We start from the raw sequence: 15273 nt of genomic DNA on the forward strand, positions 1-15273 counted from the left end.
CATCCAAGGCTCTCTTGCTTTTCTACTAATGGACAGCTTAAAAAATTCACGTCAGGAAACCTTCCCTCGCTACCCTTTCTCAAATAATCCTTCACAAATGAAATAAAAGAAACTCAAAATATTGGTTGCCTTGGCTTTCCCCCTGACTAGACAAAACAAACAGCGGTTGCTTTATCTTGGTGCTCTCCCTCAGCAAAGTCCCTCTCAACCGGTTGTTTGGCAGGCTCTTCTCTCAGGCGTTCTGAGTATACATGTTTTACTATGTTGCTGAACAGATGTTTTAGCTATTTAAATGTATAGTCACTTGGGGAGGAAAAAAAACAACTGTCTTTATCAAAACTGGATTCTCGTCAACCTCCCCCCAACCATGATAAGTTAGGTGACAAGGACTCTCCGGACCTACTTCAAGATCTCAGTTAATCATGTAATCCTGCTGCAATAATCATTCTGCTTGCCTGAATTGTCCTCATCAAAGATATTCTTTCAGTGTGTGAGTCCCTTTTTAAAGCCTTCTAAGAGTTCCTAGGATATCCTGGAGCATTTTATTTTAGGAACTTTGTGTATGATAGCATGTGCCAAAAATCAGAGTCATAGTCCAGTGCAGTGCAAAGTAGCAATTAAGACAACCTACAGAGGCTGATGGTTTGGACTGGAACTTTTTTTAAGGAAGAAGAAAGAGCATTTCCTCTTTGTGGTGCTAAGAATTGTACAAATGACAGTTAAGTATATGAATTAAGCTTATTAGCAACCACAAAAGATACAGTGAAGGTTTTTTTTTCCCCCTGGATGTTTTGGTGAAAACTGCACCCATGTATTTTGTCCTCTGGTTCCCCTGAGGCAGTCATTGGTTAGTATGTTTTTGCATTTCCATATAGTGTTTATTTCAGCAGATTCTCTGGATTGAATTAGAAGGTATTTGGCTTCCCTGGGAAGATTGATAAATGACGGGGTCTTTAATTTCTTGATGAAAATGATTTAAATTATCAAAATCTGCTTGCTTTATTGGGGCAGGGCAACTCCTACTCCAATTCTAGTGAAATTATATAAATGTTATTCTCTAATGATATAGATATCATTAAGTCATAACACAACTACCACTTACCTGTTTCTGTTTTGCTGGAGATCATAATGCAGTAGGAGTCAGGGTGAAGGATTCAGCTACATCCCAAACCAGGAAAATAAAACTTGTACATTTGGCTTTGGGAGTCTCCCCAGAGTTCAGAAGGTGCCAATGAGCTCAGTAAAACATGATCACTTGTTCACACTCCTATCTGGCTAAGCTTGGTCAGGACTTAAGCCCACACCATGGAATTCTCCCTTGTTTTAGAACTTCTTCCATAACACATCCTACCCTATTTTCTGTTCATTTCATGTTATTCCCAAATCAGAAGATCATAAATCTGTGTCCAGTTTATGACATCATCATATGCTGTTACTCTTATATGCTCATTGGCTATTAATGTTATTTTGTGGCTGTTATTCAATAACACAGTCTAACAGGTCTTTTGTCCCTAGAATGGGATTCTCCCAAAAGTATCTGGACTTGACTTCATAATACATCTTGAACCATGAGCTCCTTGAGGTTAAAGAACATGTCTGTTGCATTCAATACAGCCCCAGCATCAAGAGTTCCTGGCCCATCACAATGAAAGGGGAAATAAAAGAAATGAAAATCATTCAAGTTAGCCCTAGACACTTGCTCTTATGAAGCAGCTTCAGGAACTTCAGACATTTGTTCCTGACAGGGCAGGGGTGGAAAGCATACAGCCTCTAGATTCCTTCTAAATGCTCAGCTGATAATGATACTTCACATGGGGATAGTACATAGTAAGCTAGTGGTAAACCTGTATACTTGATAGCAAAGGCATTTTAAACTCTGTTTTACAAATGAAGAGACTAAGAGCAAGGAAGGGCTTTAGGTGACATGTCTGGGAAAACTAGACAGGGAAAGATTAAGAGATGGGATCATTGCCATACACTATGTGTCTGCAACTTCACAAAGTTTTCTATGCCACTCAATCACAGTATCAGGGCACGCTTCTTCCCTCCTTCCTTCTTCAAATCTCCTCATATCATTCAGGGTCTTGACTGACACGGAACAGTGGTCATGGGTTGACCACCTTGGACCAGCAAGATTTCCCTAGAGTTGAGGACAATTTCAGGTTTGCCCTGAAGTTGTACCTATCCATCACTGACAGACAGGAATTCATTCCTGAACATTCAACTGCTGAGTTAAAAGCCATTAAACAACAACAACAAAAAAAATAACTTCAGTAATTTTAATAGAAAATCTATGATGCATTTATTCTAAATTAAGACATGCATAGAAAAATATATTAGTTGAACAATGAAAACAAGTCTATTGAAATAACAAACAACTTTCAAGATGTTAAAAATAGTTTGTTCATATAATGTAATGTAATGAAGGTTTCCTTTACTCACCAAAGAAATAAAGAAAAACTTGAGAGTGGGTAGGAATGATAGAGGAAAGGGATGTGGGTGAATCATTCATTATAAAGTGAATTCTTCATTCTGTGCCATTTTCTGCATTAATGTTTCAACCTTTTGGAAGGTGGTAATTATCTTGCACTAAAATAAACTGCATTTAACAATAAAGTAGCACAGGAAAAAAAAGAACTTCAGGGCGAAATAAAGAAGTTAAAAACACAGAGAAATAATGAATGTTCATGGAAAACTAAAGCAGGGAGCTGCAAATGGCCCACCTCCTGTTTTTATAAATAAAGTTTTATTGGAACAAAGTCATGCCCATTCATTTATAGATTGTATATGACTGCATTTGTGCTATAAAGGCAAAGTTAGGTAGTTTTGTCACAGAGACACTCTGGCCTGCCAACTTTAGAATATTTACCCTCTGGCCCTTTACAGGAAAAGTTTACTAAACCACAGGCTGACGTAAAAGATGCTACTCTTCTTCCCAAACACATGGCACACATATACAAAGCAAAATATTCATCTACACTGACATGAAACTCAAAATTGTTCCATTAAGTATTTGCAGAAAAAAAACCACTGTGCTAGGGAAGTTAGTGCATGCATCTTTTGTCTGAAACTGTAATATTGAAACTATAGCATATTGTTTAGTATGTTTGGGAGCAAAAAAAGTCATTTTTCTGGGGATAAAAGTAGGAAGACTGTCCAAAATTAAACCTTACAACTTCTCCAGGACTGTAAAAATAAATCAATGAAAAGTCACTCTGCAAGATTAATTAATTGATCATCTGATCTATGCATCCACTCAAATATTTCAATTAAGAGCATCCAGGGGCTGGGGCTAGGGCTATAGCTCAGTGGCAGAGCACTTGCCTCACATGTGTGAGGCACTGGGTTTGAGCCTTAGCACCTCATAAAAATAAACAAATAAAATAAAGGCATGCTGTCCATCCACAACTACAAAAAATATATTTTTTAAAAGAGCATTCAGGAGTATCTTGGGCCTTAATAGGAATCAATCAGTAAATCATCTGAGGTTTCTTTGTTTCTTAAGTGCCTGGCTCTGGGCAAAGCCTTGTGAGAGAAAACCAAAAAGCCACGGTAGAGACTATGGACTGGTCAACAAGATTCAAGCATGAAAATATGTGAACTCCTTGGAAACTTGGCTATGGAATGCCCCTAAAGCACCCAGACCTGGCCATTAAGGCAGTAATTGTCCAGAGAAACAGAGATCTGAGTATTAGATTTGTTGGGAAGACTTCCAGAAAGAGAATCTGCAGAAATGGACAGCTTGAGGGCAGAAAGGAAGGCTTCTAGATGGGTCAAACCACATCTTGAGATAGGATTTGCCTGGGCATTTACCCCTGTCCCTGTAGGTAAGATAATTTGTCCTGGGTTAAATGAATCCAGCAACTTCAACCCAAGCTGCCAACTGGCTGGGATGACAGCTCAAGCTGAATTTTTGTGCTAGACATGAATGCATCTGGTCATTAATTGGATGTGCAGAGTCTTCTGTTTCAAGCAGTAAAATCTCATGTGGGCCATAATTTCAGGGAGAAAGAAGGAAATGATTCAAATCCTGAAAAATGTTTTCATCCAGCCACTAGAAGGAGAAGAGGGGAGGCAAGAAAGAGGGAGAGAAGAGCTAATGATGAAATCTCTAATCTACGGGCTGTGGTGGGCTTTGTTATTTGTTAGCTAGGCCCTTCAGACTAGTGGGGTTTAAATTCCAGGTCTTCTCCTAATGAAACACATTACTTACATTATATCTGATGTTTTTAAACATCTTTCTTAGGTAGATGTCCTTATCTCCTTTTACAGATAAGAAACCTGAAAGTTTGGAACTATTAAGTGATTTACTGAAGGTCACAAGGCTGATATTTATCTTAAGGCCAGAATGGTCTCAAATTTCAAACTCTGGTCTCTCTACCACATTCCTTGATAAGTTTGTTTATCAGGTAATTAGTGAAGGTAGGTGTAGCATGTCAAAGTGACACTTGAACAGAAAAAAAGTGATAAAGTATGCTTCCTTTAATTCTCTTGTTTACAAGACTAATTATCAGGCTTTATTTCCTTAACAGTTACAGAAGCCATCCTTTAATATGGAGGGAAAGGTTTTTCAGTTAAGGAACAAAAACAGCAGAATGTAAAATGTCTCCTGATTTGTTGCTGCTTATAATTGAACATTAGGAAGGATGTATATATCTGAATGGGTATTTATTTATGTATTATTCATTTTTGAGCCAAAGGAAGATTTTATTTTTTGATTGTCTTATCTCCTTGGTTGTTTTAGTCAGCTTTATGTCACTGTGACCAAAAGATCTGACAAGAACAATGTAGAGGAGGAATAGTTGATTTTGGCTCACAGTTTCAGAGGTTCAGTCCATGGTGAGCTGGTTCCATCACTCTGGACCCATGAAGCAAAGGTGTGGCAGAAAAAAAGCAGATCAGGACATGGCAAGAAGGAAGCAGAGAGAGGTTTCCACTCACCAAGGACAAAATATAAACCCAAAGAAACACCCCCAGTGACCTTCTTCCTCTAGTCATACCCTAGCTGCCTATAGTTATAGCCCAGTTAATTCATCAGTGGATCAATCCACTGATTAGGTTATGTCTCTCTTAATCTAATCTTTTTACCTCTGAAAATTCTTGCATTGTCTTACACATGAGCTTTTATGGGACACCTCATATCTAAACCTTACATCAATCATACATCTATTTCTTCATTACTCACTCACTTCATGTGTATTATCATCAGTCCTTACAGTAGTCCTACAATACAGAAATCTTTTGCTGTGTTCTACAGATAAGAATGCTAAAGCTGGCTAAGGATAAGCAGTACTCCCAAGTTCATATGATGGGTAAATGACAGAACCCAGCTGGAACTCAACTCTATCTGGCTCCTATTTTGAAATGTACATGGGATTTGTTTTAATTGAGTGTGACAAGATGACATACACAAAGACAGCCTTTGAAAGAAGAGTTTATTTACAGTTTCCAAGAGGAGGGTGTATGCCATGCTACACAGGGACACATGGGGATGCACTATGGTTAGCTAGCAGGCAGAGGGGTGAGAAAAAACTATATGCAAAAGCATTGGTTATGGTTTTCAAGGAAAGAAATGGGCAAGGCAGGATAAGCCCTTGAGCAGGTTTAGAACTGGATAGTTTGAATAATTTCAGTAGACTCTAGTCTGTACAGTACAGATGGTCTATAGTGCTCTGGTACCTGGTCCTGGGATGATTTAGGGCAGGAGAATAGAGTCTGCACTGTGGGAGCCTGGTAAAATGATGCAGGTAGGATACAGATTCAGATAAGGTGATCTGTATATCAACATTATCAAAGGCATAGGTAAGTCTTTACTATCTCTAGGAATCTGCTAACCTGGGAGACACTGTTCCAAAACCCCATAACATCTTTTCCAGAACATCCCAACACATAACACTTTTTAAAATGTAGTATCTATTCATCCAACTAGTGTTTAGCTGATATATCCTCAGATTGATCAGACCCACTCTCACCCCTAGGTAAGAATGCTACCCTATGAAAGATTTTATGCCTTTGATTAATAACAGCCAATTTTTCAAGGAGGGTTTACTCAGATATTTATGAAAAAGAGGCTCAAAGAAGTAGTTCTCAAATTTGAGTGGCTACCAGAATCTCCAAGAGGGCTAGTTAAAACAGAGATTGCTGGGCTCTAGCCTTAGTGTTTATGATTTGGTAGGTCTAAGATGGGCTGAAATTTGCATTTCTAACCACCTCCCAGATGATGCTGATGCTGCTGGTCTAGAGACCACATTTTGGGAACCACTGGCTTAGGGCAGCCATTAAATCCCTTTACAATGTAGTAAAGTGCACTGAAGAACCAACAAAACTAAACATTAAACTGATGTAGTGAAACCAGTAATGACATTCAAAACATTTAACAACCAGTATGGCATGGCACTGACTGGTGCTATGGTTTGGATAAGTGTCCCTCAAAGGTCCATGTATTAAAGTCTTGGTTCCTAGTCCATGGTATAACCTTTAAGAAGTGAGGCCTGAGCTGCTTTCTTCTGCCACATCCTTCCATCATAGGTTCAGAGCAATAATACTAGCCAACCAGGTACTAAACCTCTAAAACTGTGAGGCAGGAGGATCATGAGTTCAAAGCTAGCCTCAGCAAAAAGCAAGGTGCCAAGCAATTCAGTGAGACCCTGTCTAAGGTTTCCTCATGGCTCAGTGGTTGAGTGCCCCTGAGTTCAATCCCTGGTACCTGCCCCCCAAAAAAACTACAATATAATTACATAAGTCCAGCCCTACATTGTAGGGTCTGAGACAAGAGTACAAATGGAGCCAGGCATGGTAGAGCATGCCTGTAATGCCAGCAGCTCAGGAGGCTGAAACAGAAGAATCAAGAGTTCAAAGCCAGCCTCAGCAAAATTGAGGTGCTAAGCAACTCAGTGAGACCTTGTTGAATGCCCTGAGTTAAATCCCCAGTACCACCACCCAAAATAATTGCAAATGGAGGTCCAGTCACATATCATCTAAAGCTGTCAGGCTATTAGGTATGAAATCAAATATTCCATCCTTCTACCTTGCAAACATACCTCATCTGGAAGGTAAGGTCACAATTCAGAATTATCAGACTCTGGTAGAGTTCCAGGTAAAGACATATTGGAAAGCTGGCCCTTGGCCCACCCCTTTTCTCTGCTCACACTCCCCCACCAGCCCAGACACAGTATTCTCTCAGGACAAGGGAAGATAAATCAAAGAGATTCTCATGGGATCAGAAGTGGGCTCTGTCCAAGTCTGGAGAAGATGTTCTGAGTCTCAGGGAATACAAACTTGTGTTTTGGAAGGGGACACAGGTACATCCCCTTAGCACTGAAGATCCTTCACCCCATGGCCAAGGGCATGGCCTGAGGAAAGCCAGTGTGGAGCCCTCTTGAAGCCAGGACCCAGGGAATAGTCCTCTTGCCCACACTAAGGGTAAAACTGTTGCTACTTAAAATGTAATTTTACAATATTACATGTCTGTAATCCCAGTGGCTCAGGAAGGTGAGACAAGGAGGATCCTGGGTTCGAAGCCAGCCTCAGCAATGGCAAGGTGCTTAGCAACTCAGTGAGACCCTGTCTCTAAATAAAATACAAAATAGGGGACTGGGGATACAGCTCAGTAGATAAGAGTGCTTGCCTCAAATGCATAAGGCCCTGGGTTCAATCCCCAGCACCACAAAAAAAAAAAAAAAAAATAGGGCTAGGGATGTGGCTCAGTGGTTAAATGCTCCTGAGTCCTGAGTTCAATCCCCAGTACAAAAAAAAAAAAGAAAAGAAAAGAAAAGACCTTTACCATCCAACCTACCAAATAGATTTAAACTTCTAGAATTGTTTTTAAGCAGAGAAATATAGATCTCAGGTGTTGGAGATGAGCGACCCACTGCAACTGAGGGCCTTGACAGCTAATGCAAAAATGAAAAGACCTCAGTTATAGGTTCTTAAATGAAATAATTTATGCAGGTTCATTTCTTTAAGGAGACAATGTTTGTCAAAATGTCAAATTTTAGGAACATTTTATTGTGTTATTATATAAAATACATCAGATGATATATAAATTTCAAAAGTGTCATACATTATGCAAAGAAAAAACATCATTTGTCTTCCTAAGTAGGTGATAAATACTACATTATACAATAGACTGCCTCACTGATATTATTAGCCATGAATTCCATTTGGAGTTTACTGCTTATCTCAAAAGCTTAGCATTATTTAAATATAATAACTCCCAAACATAACCACTTGGATGATCGATTCCATTTAATCACCAATGTTTCTTTAATGGTGAAAAGGCTGCATTATTTTCATCTGATGTTAGCACACCAAATCCCATGGTATGGTATAATTAAGAACAACTGTTTACTTTTTCTTAAATTCAACACCCCTCACCCCTACCTCAAAAGCTAGGCATTAAAGTACTAAATATAATGATCTTGGTAAACCAAATTGCTATGTTCCTGGCAGCCCTTCCCTGCTGTTTCCCTTAAACATTTCTATCTGAAATGATGATGAATAAAAAAAGAAAAAAGAAACCTGGGAAATATACAGCTCTCCCTTGACTGTATCTTCCACCTAACCATCAGAGTTTCCATTTGAATGCTTAAAAACACTCACTCCCTCTATCCTCCCTCAGTCCCCTTTTGGCCATTTTAGATTTTCACTAGTTTTATTTCAAATGTCCCTAGAGTATATCATGCAGGATCATGAAACACCAGCACACAGTTTTGTGTCTGTGTGTTGGTCTCCCTTAGTTGATTGGGGATGTTCATGAGGGCCTTCAGTCACCTTGATTCCTTCAGTACCCATACCAGGATATTATTGAATAAATAAATGATCACCTTATTGTCCCTGTGAACTATGTAATACAGATTGAGCATCCCTAATCCAAAGGTATGATACTCAAAATGCTCCAAAATTCTAAACATTTGAGTACTGGCATGACACCACTAGGAAAATTCCATACCTGAAATTGCATGAAGGATCATAGTCAAATCATAAATGTGCTAAAAATATTGTATAAAATTAATGTCAAGCTGTGTGTATATGGTATATATGTGAATTTCACTTTTTATTTAGGTCCCATCCACAAAATATATCATTATATACACACAAATATTTAAAATTTTTTTTAAAATTCCAAAATCTGAAACATTACTGGTACTAAGCATTTTAGATAAGGGATACTCAACCTGTATTGAGAGTTACTCTGCCATAAAGAATAGCAGATCCCATTGCCCATAGTAGGGAATAATTCAGTGCATCCCCTTTACAAATTTTGGAATCTAAGAATCAGAAAGTCCAGATATAAGATCCTATATTATTCTATCCAAATCCTGCTGGGGTGGGGGGATGGCATACAAAGAACTGGCAGAACTTAGTGACAAAGACTGACAAGACATGCCCTTGTAAAATCTTTTTAAGATGCCTTTAATTACATTTTATAATCATCAGGAGACTAGCCTTTGCTATTTTGAAAAACAGTAAAACATTGCACTTAATTCAAAGTTATTTTTTAAAGGTGCAATTAAAAAGACATCAGATTCTGGGAATGCTTAGAAGGAAATTACTCAGAGTGGAATTGGACTAAGTAATCAATACAATATGGCTGTCACTGTCTTTTTTTCCCCTACTTGCTATCTTTTAAATGTGCTTTAATATGGTGACCTGCCTCTGATCACTTTTATGAATAGATGGTTTAAAAAATAGTAATAAAGACAGCTAATCACAGGCATTTTATTGCATAGCTAAGCACAATTATTTGGTTATTAAAAAAACAAGCAAGATCACTCGCTGACTGCCACTGCCCCCTGGCCATTTGCCCACCTTTTGCCTGCCCATCACCAGCCGCCCACTGTCCACCTGCCAATTGCCTGCTGTACACCGGAGACTGCTGGCGGATTGCCCACTGCCTGCTGCTGCCTGGAAGTCCAGTGTTGGGGTACCCATCGGTTTGGTTAAATGCAGCCACTGCCATCTTGGGACACTGACCAGGGCCTGAAGACATATTGTCAGGGTACCTCTAGGTCTGACTGTACCTGAGGTATTCCTACTGGGTGTGCTAATGGCCACCAACTGGCTGCCTCTTTGCAAGGTTGTTCCTTTGTGCGAGCGCATCCCTCATGATCTCTCTGCAAGTTGAAACAGCATTGTGATCTTGGGACTGCAGAAAGGCAGAGCCTGGGGAAGCTGAAGCCCAGATCCTTCAGATTGCAGCTGGATGGGTGTGGGCCAGTCTGGGCCTGGCAAGCCTGTGGAAAGCCAGAGACTGAGGCATTTCCCCCAGGGGGAGCACAGGTTGGAGAAACTGGAGAAACCCAGGTCTCTCTCCAGCTCAGTAAGTCCTAAAGTGAATGGGGATAGAAGGGGCCAGGTACTACAGGTGGGAAGACTGGAAGAGGTTAGGAGGGCATCTTGCTATCAGCTCACCCAGCTAATGGGTCTGGCACCCACCAGATTGGAGCTACCATCAAACTTCAGACAACCCCACCTATCTGTGGAGAAAGAAAGCTGAGAAATTTTTTGAAAGCCAATGGAATCAATTGCTCAATTTTCTATGGAGACTTTCCCCTTTTCCCCCCCTCTCTCACATCTCTATCATCTTTGAATCCAAATATTTTTCATGCACCAATTTATTGAGGAATGGGATGTGTGAATGGTATATTATAGTTTTGTTGTGTATTTATATTTTTACCTTTTGTGTGTGTGTGTGTGTGTGTGTGTGTGTGTGTGTGTGTGTGGTTCTGGGAATTGAACTCAGGGCCTTGTGCATGTGAGGTAAGCACTCTACCAACTAAGCTATATCCCCATCCCTATATTTTTACCTTTTTAAAAAAAAACAAATCTGTATATATTTTTTCCTCCCTGGATTCTTTTTCTCACTTCTCTCATGCTAACAGCCAACCTCTATTAATTCCTCCTTCGCTTTTACTATAAATTTTTACCTCTATCTTCTTTCCTTCTCCCTCATAAACATCACATCCTACACTACTTCTGTTCCCTGTTTGTCCATCATTTGAAAAGGTAAACCCTTTTAGCAAACTTACTGTTTATATTGAACACAATAATTGTGTTTATTGTAACAAAACTGTAGACACCTTAATAGGAGGTCTTTAATTTTTTTTTAGTTATACATGGACACAATATCTTTGTTTATTTATTTTTATGTGGTGCTGAAGGTTGAAGTCAGTGCCTTACATGTGAGAGGCAAGTGCTCTGCCACTGAGCCACAACCCCAGCATGTGATAGGAAATAATTGATTTAAAGTTGTATATTATTTGCAGTAGATGTTGTTAATGTTGGTCTCCCATTAGAGGTGAGATACTGGAAGCCTTCAGGGATACTATAAGACTGCAGGGTAAAAACTGTACTGCCTCAGATCCATACCACTAGATAGGAAGATACACAAACAACATGAAAACACAAGGGAACAAAGTTCCTCAAACAAACCAAAATGTTCCAACAATAGAATCCATAGAGAACACAGTAGAAGAAATGTCAGAGAAGGAGATTAGAAGGTACATAGTTAGACTGATCTTAGAAATAAAGGATGATATCAGAGATAAAGTATAGGAAGTGAAAGATCACATCAATAAAGAGGTAGAGATTATAAAAAGAAATCAAGCAGAAATCCTCAAAATTAAGGAAATGATAAACTAAATTAAAAATTCAATGGAAAGTATCACCAACAAACTAGACCACTGGAAGACAGAACCTTAGGCAATGAAGACAAAATATATACTCTTGAAAATAAAGTCAACTGTACAGAGAAGATGGTAAGAAACCATGAACAGAACTTTCAAGAAATATGGATAACATGGAAAGATCAAATTTAAGATTCAATGGAATAAACAAAGGCATAGAGATACAAACCAAAGGAATGCACAATCTTTTCAATTACATGGTATCAGAAAATTTCCCAAGACTAAAGAATGAAATGGAAAATCAACTACAAGAGGCTTACAGAACCCCAAATGTACAAAATTACAGCAGACCCACACCAAGGCACATTATAATAAGAATGACTAATATACAGAATCAGGATAGAATTTTAAAGGCTGAGAGAGAAAAAATTAAAATACATATTGGGGAAAATCAATTTGGATTACAGCTTATTTTGTAACCCAGACACTCAATGTCAGGAATTCCTGGAATAACATATAGCAAGCTCCGAAAGAAAATGGATGCCAACCAAGAATTTTATATCCAGCAAAACTAAGATTCAGATTTGAAGATGAAATAAAAACTTTCCATGATATAAGTTAAAAGAATTCACAACTAGAAAGCCTGCACTACAAAATATTCTAAGCAAAATATTCCATGAGAATGACAAAAAAAAAAAAACAATGAAAACCAGCAAAGAGAGGAAATACACTAAATGAAAACTGAATTAAAGGAGAGACTAAGTTAAGTTAAAAACCAAAAACAAACAAAAATGACCAGGAATACAAATCATATCTGAATAGTAACCCTGAATGTTAATGGCTTAAACTCATCAATAAAAAGACATAGACTGGCAGATTGGATTTTTTAAAAAGACCCAACAATATGCTGTCTTCAAAAGACTCACCTCCTAGGAAAAGACATCCACAGACTGAAGATGAAAGGATGGGAAAAACATATCACTCAGATGGACTGCATAAACAAGCAGAGGTTTCCATTCTCATGTCAGATAAAGTGGACTTCAAGCCAAAGTTAGTCAGAAGGGACACAGAAGGATATTTCATACTGCTTAAGGGAATTGTACATCAACAAGACATAACAATCATAAATATTTATTCCCCAAACATTGTAGCATCTACATACATGAAACAATTTCAAGAGTCCAATAGACCACAACCCAATAATATTGGGTGACTAATACACCTCTCTCTCTCTCCACTAGATAGATCTTCCAAACAAAAACTAAACAAAGAAACTATAGAATTCAACAATATAATCAATGATTTAGACTTAACAGACATATTATAGAATTTTTCATCCATCAGAGCAAATATACTTTCTTCTCGGCAGTACACAGTTCCTTCTCTAAAATAGACCATATGTTGTACAACAAAGCAACTCTTAGCAAATATAAAAAAATAGAAATACTACCCTGAATTCTCTCAGATCATAATGGAATAAAACTAGAAATCAATGATAAAAAAATTAAAGCTATTCTAACACCTAAAGACTAAATAACATGCTATTGAATGATGAGTGGATAGCAGAAGAAATCAAGGAGGAAACTTAAAAAATACTTTGATGTAAAGAAGAACACCAATACAACATATCAAAATCTCTGGGACACTATGAAAGCAGTGCTAAGAGGAAAGGTCATTGCATTGAGCTCATTCATTAAAAGAATAAAAAGTCAAGAAATAAATGACCTAACATTATATCTCAAAGCCCTAGAAAAAGAACAAACCAACACCAAAAGCAGTAGAAGACAGGAAATAATTAAAATTGGAGCTGAAATCAATGAAACTGAAACAAAAGAAACAATTCAAAAATTTACAAAACAAAAAGTTGGTTCTTTGAAAAAAATAAATAAAACTGATAAACCCTTAACTACACTAATTTAGAGAAAGAGAGAGAAAACTCAAATTACTAAAATTTGTGATGAAAAAGGAAATACTATGACAGATCCTACTGAAATACAGAAGATAATTAGGAACTATTTTGAAACTTTATACTCCAATAAAACAGAAAATCTCAGACATCGACAAATTTCTAGAGACATATGATCTACCCAAACAGAATCAGGAGGACATACACAATTTAAACAGATCAATTTCAAGCAATGAAATAGAGACACCATCAAAAACCTACCAACCAAGAAAAGCCCAGGACCAGATGGATTCTCAGCCAAGTTCTACAAGACCTTCAGAGAAGAACTAACACCAATACTCTGCAAATTATTCCATGAACTAGAAAAGGAGAAACCCTTCCTTACTCATTCTATGAGGCAAGTATCATGCTGAGACCAAAAGCAGACAGAGACACATCAAAGAAAGAAACCTTCAGACCAATATCCCTGATGAACATAGATGCAAAAATTCTTAATAAAATTCGGACAAATCACATATAAAAACATATTAAAAAGAGAGTGTACCACAATCAAGTAGGGTTCATCCCAGGGATGCAAGGTTGGTTCAACATACGGAAATCAATAAACATAATACATCATAGCAATAGACAAGAATCATATGATTATCTCAATAGATACAGAAAAAGCATTTGACAAAATACAGCACCCTTTCATGTTCAAAACACTAGGAAAAAATAGGGATAGTAGGAATATGCCTCGACATTGTAAAAGCTATCTATGCTAAGCCCAAGGCCAACATTATTCTAATTGGAGAAAAATTGGAAGCATTCCTCTAAAAACTGGAACAAGACAGGGACGCCCTCTTTCATCACTTTTACTAAACATCATCCTTGAAATTCTAGCCAGAGCAATCAGACAGATGAAAGAACAAAGGGATATGAATAGGAAAAGAATAACTCAAACTATCACTATTTGCTGACAACATGATACTATATTTAGAAGATAAAAAAACGTACACCAAGGCTGGGGTTGTGGCTCAGTGATAGAGTGCTCGCCTAGTGCAGGTGAGGCACTGGGTTCAATCCTCAGCACCACATAAAAATAAGTAAATAAATAAAAATAAAAGCATTGTGTCCACCTACAACTGAAAAAATATTTTTTAAAAAGTCCACCAGAAACATTCTAGAATAAATGAATTCAGCAAAGTAGCAGGATATAAAATCAATATGCATAAATCAAATGATTTATTCATCAGTGATGAATCCACTGCAAAAAGAAATTAGGAAAACTACCCGATTCGCAACAGCCTTAAAAAAAATAAAATAAAATACTTGGGAATCAATCTAACAAAAGAGGTGAAAAACTTCTACAATTAAAAGTACAGAACACTAAAGAAAGAAATTGAAGAAGACCTTAGAAAATGGAAAGATCTCCCATGCACCTTGGATAGGCAGAATTAATACTGTCAAAATGGCCATACTACCAAAAATCTTATACAGATTTAATGCAATTCCTATTAAAATCCCAATGACATTCTTCATAGAACTGGAAAAAGCAATCATGAAATTCATTTGGAAAAATAAGAGACCCAGAATAGCTAAAGCAATCCTTAGCAAGAAGATTGAAGCAGATGTCATTATACCAGACCATAAACTATACTACAGAGCCATAGTAAAACAAACAAACAAACAAAAAAAAACCAGCATGGTATTGGCACCAAAATAGACATGTAGACCAATGGTACAGAATAGAAAACACAG

Source organism: Urocitellus parryii, chromosome X (genome assembly GCF_045843805.1).
Source record: "Urocitellus parryii isolate mUroPar1 chromosome X, mUroPar1.hap1, whole genome shotgun sequence".
Classification (NCBI taxonomy): Eukaryota; Metazoa; Chordata; class Mammalia; order Rodentia; family Sciuridae; genus Urocitellus; species Urocitellus parryii.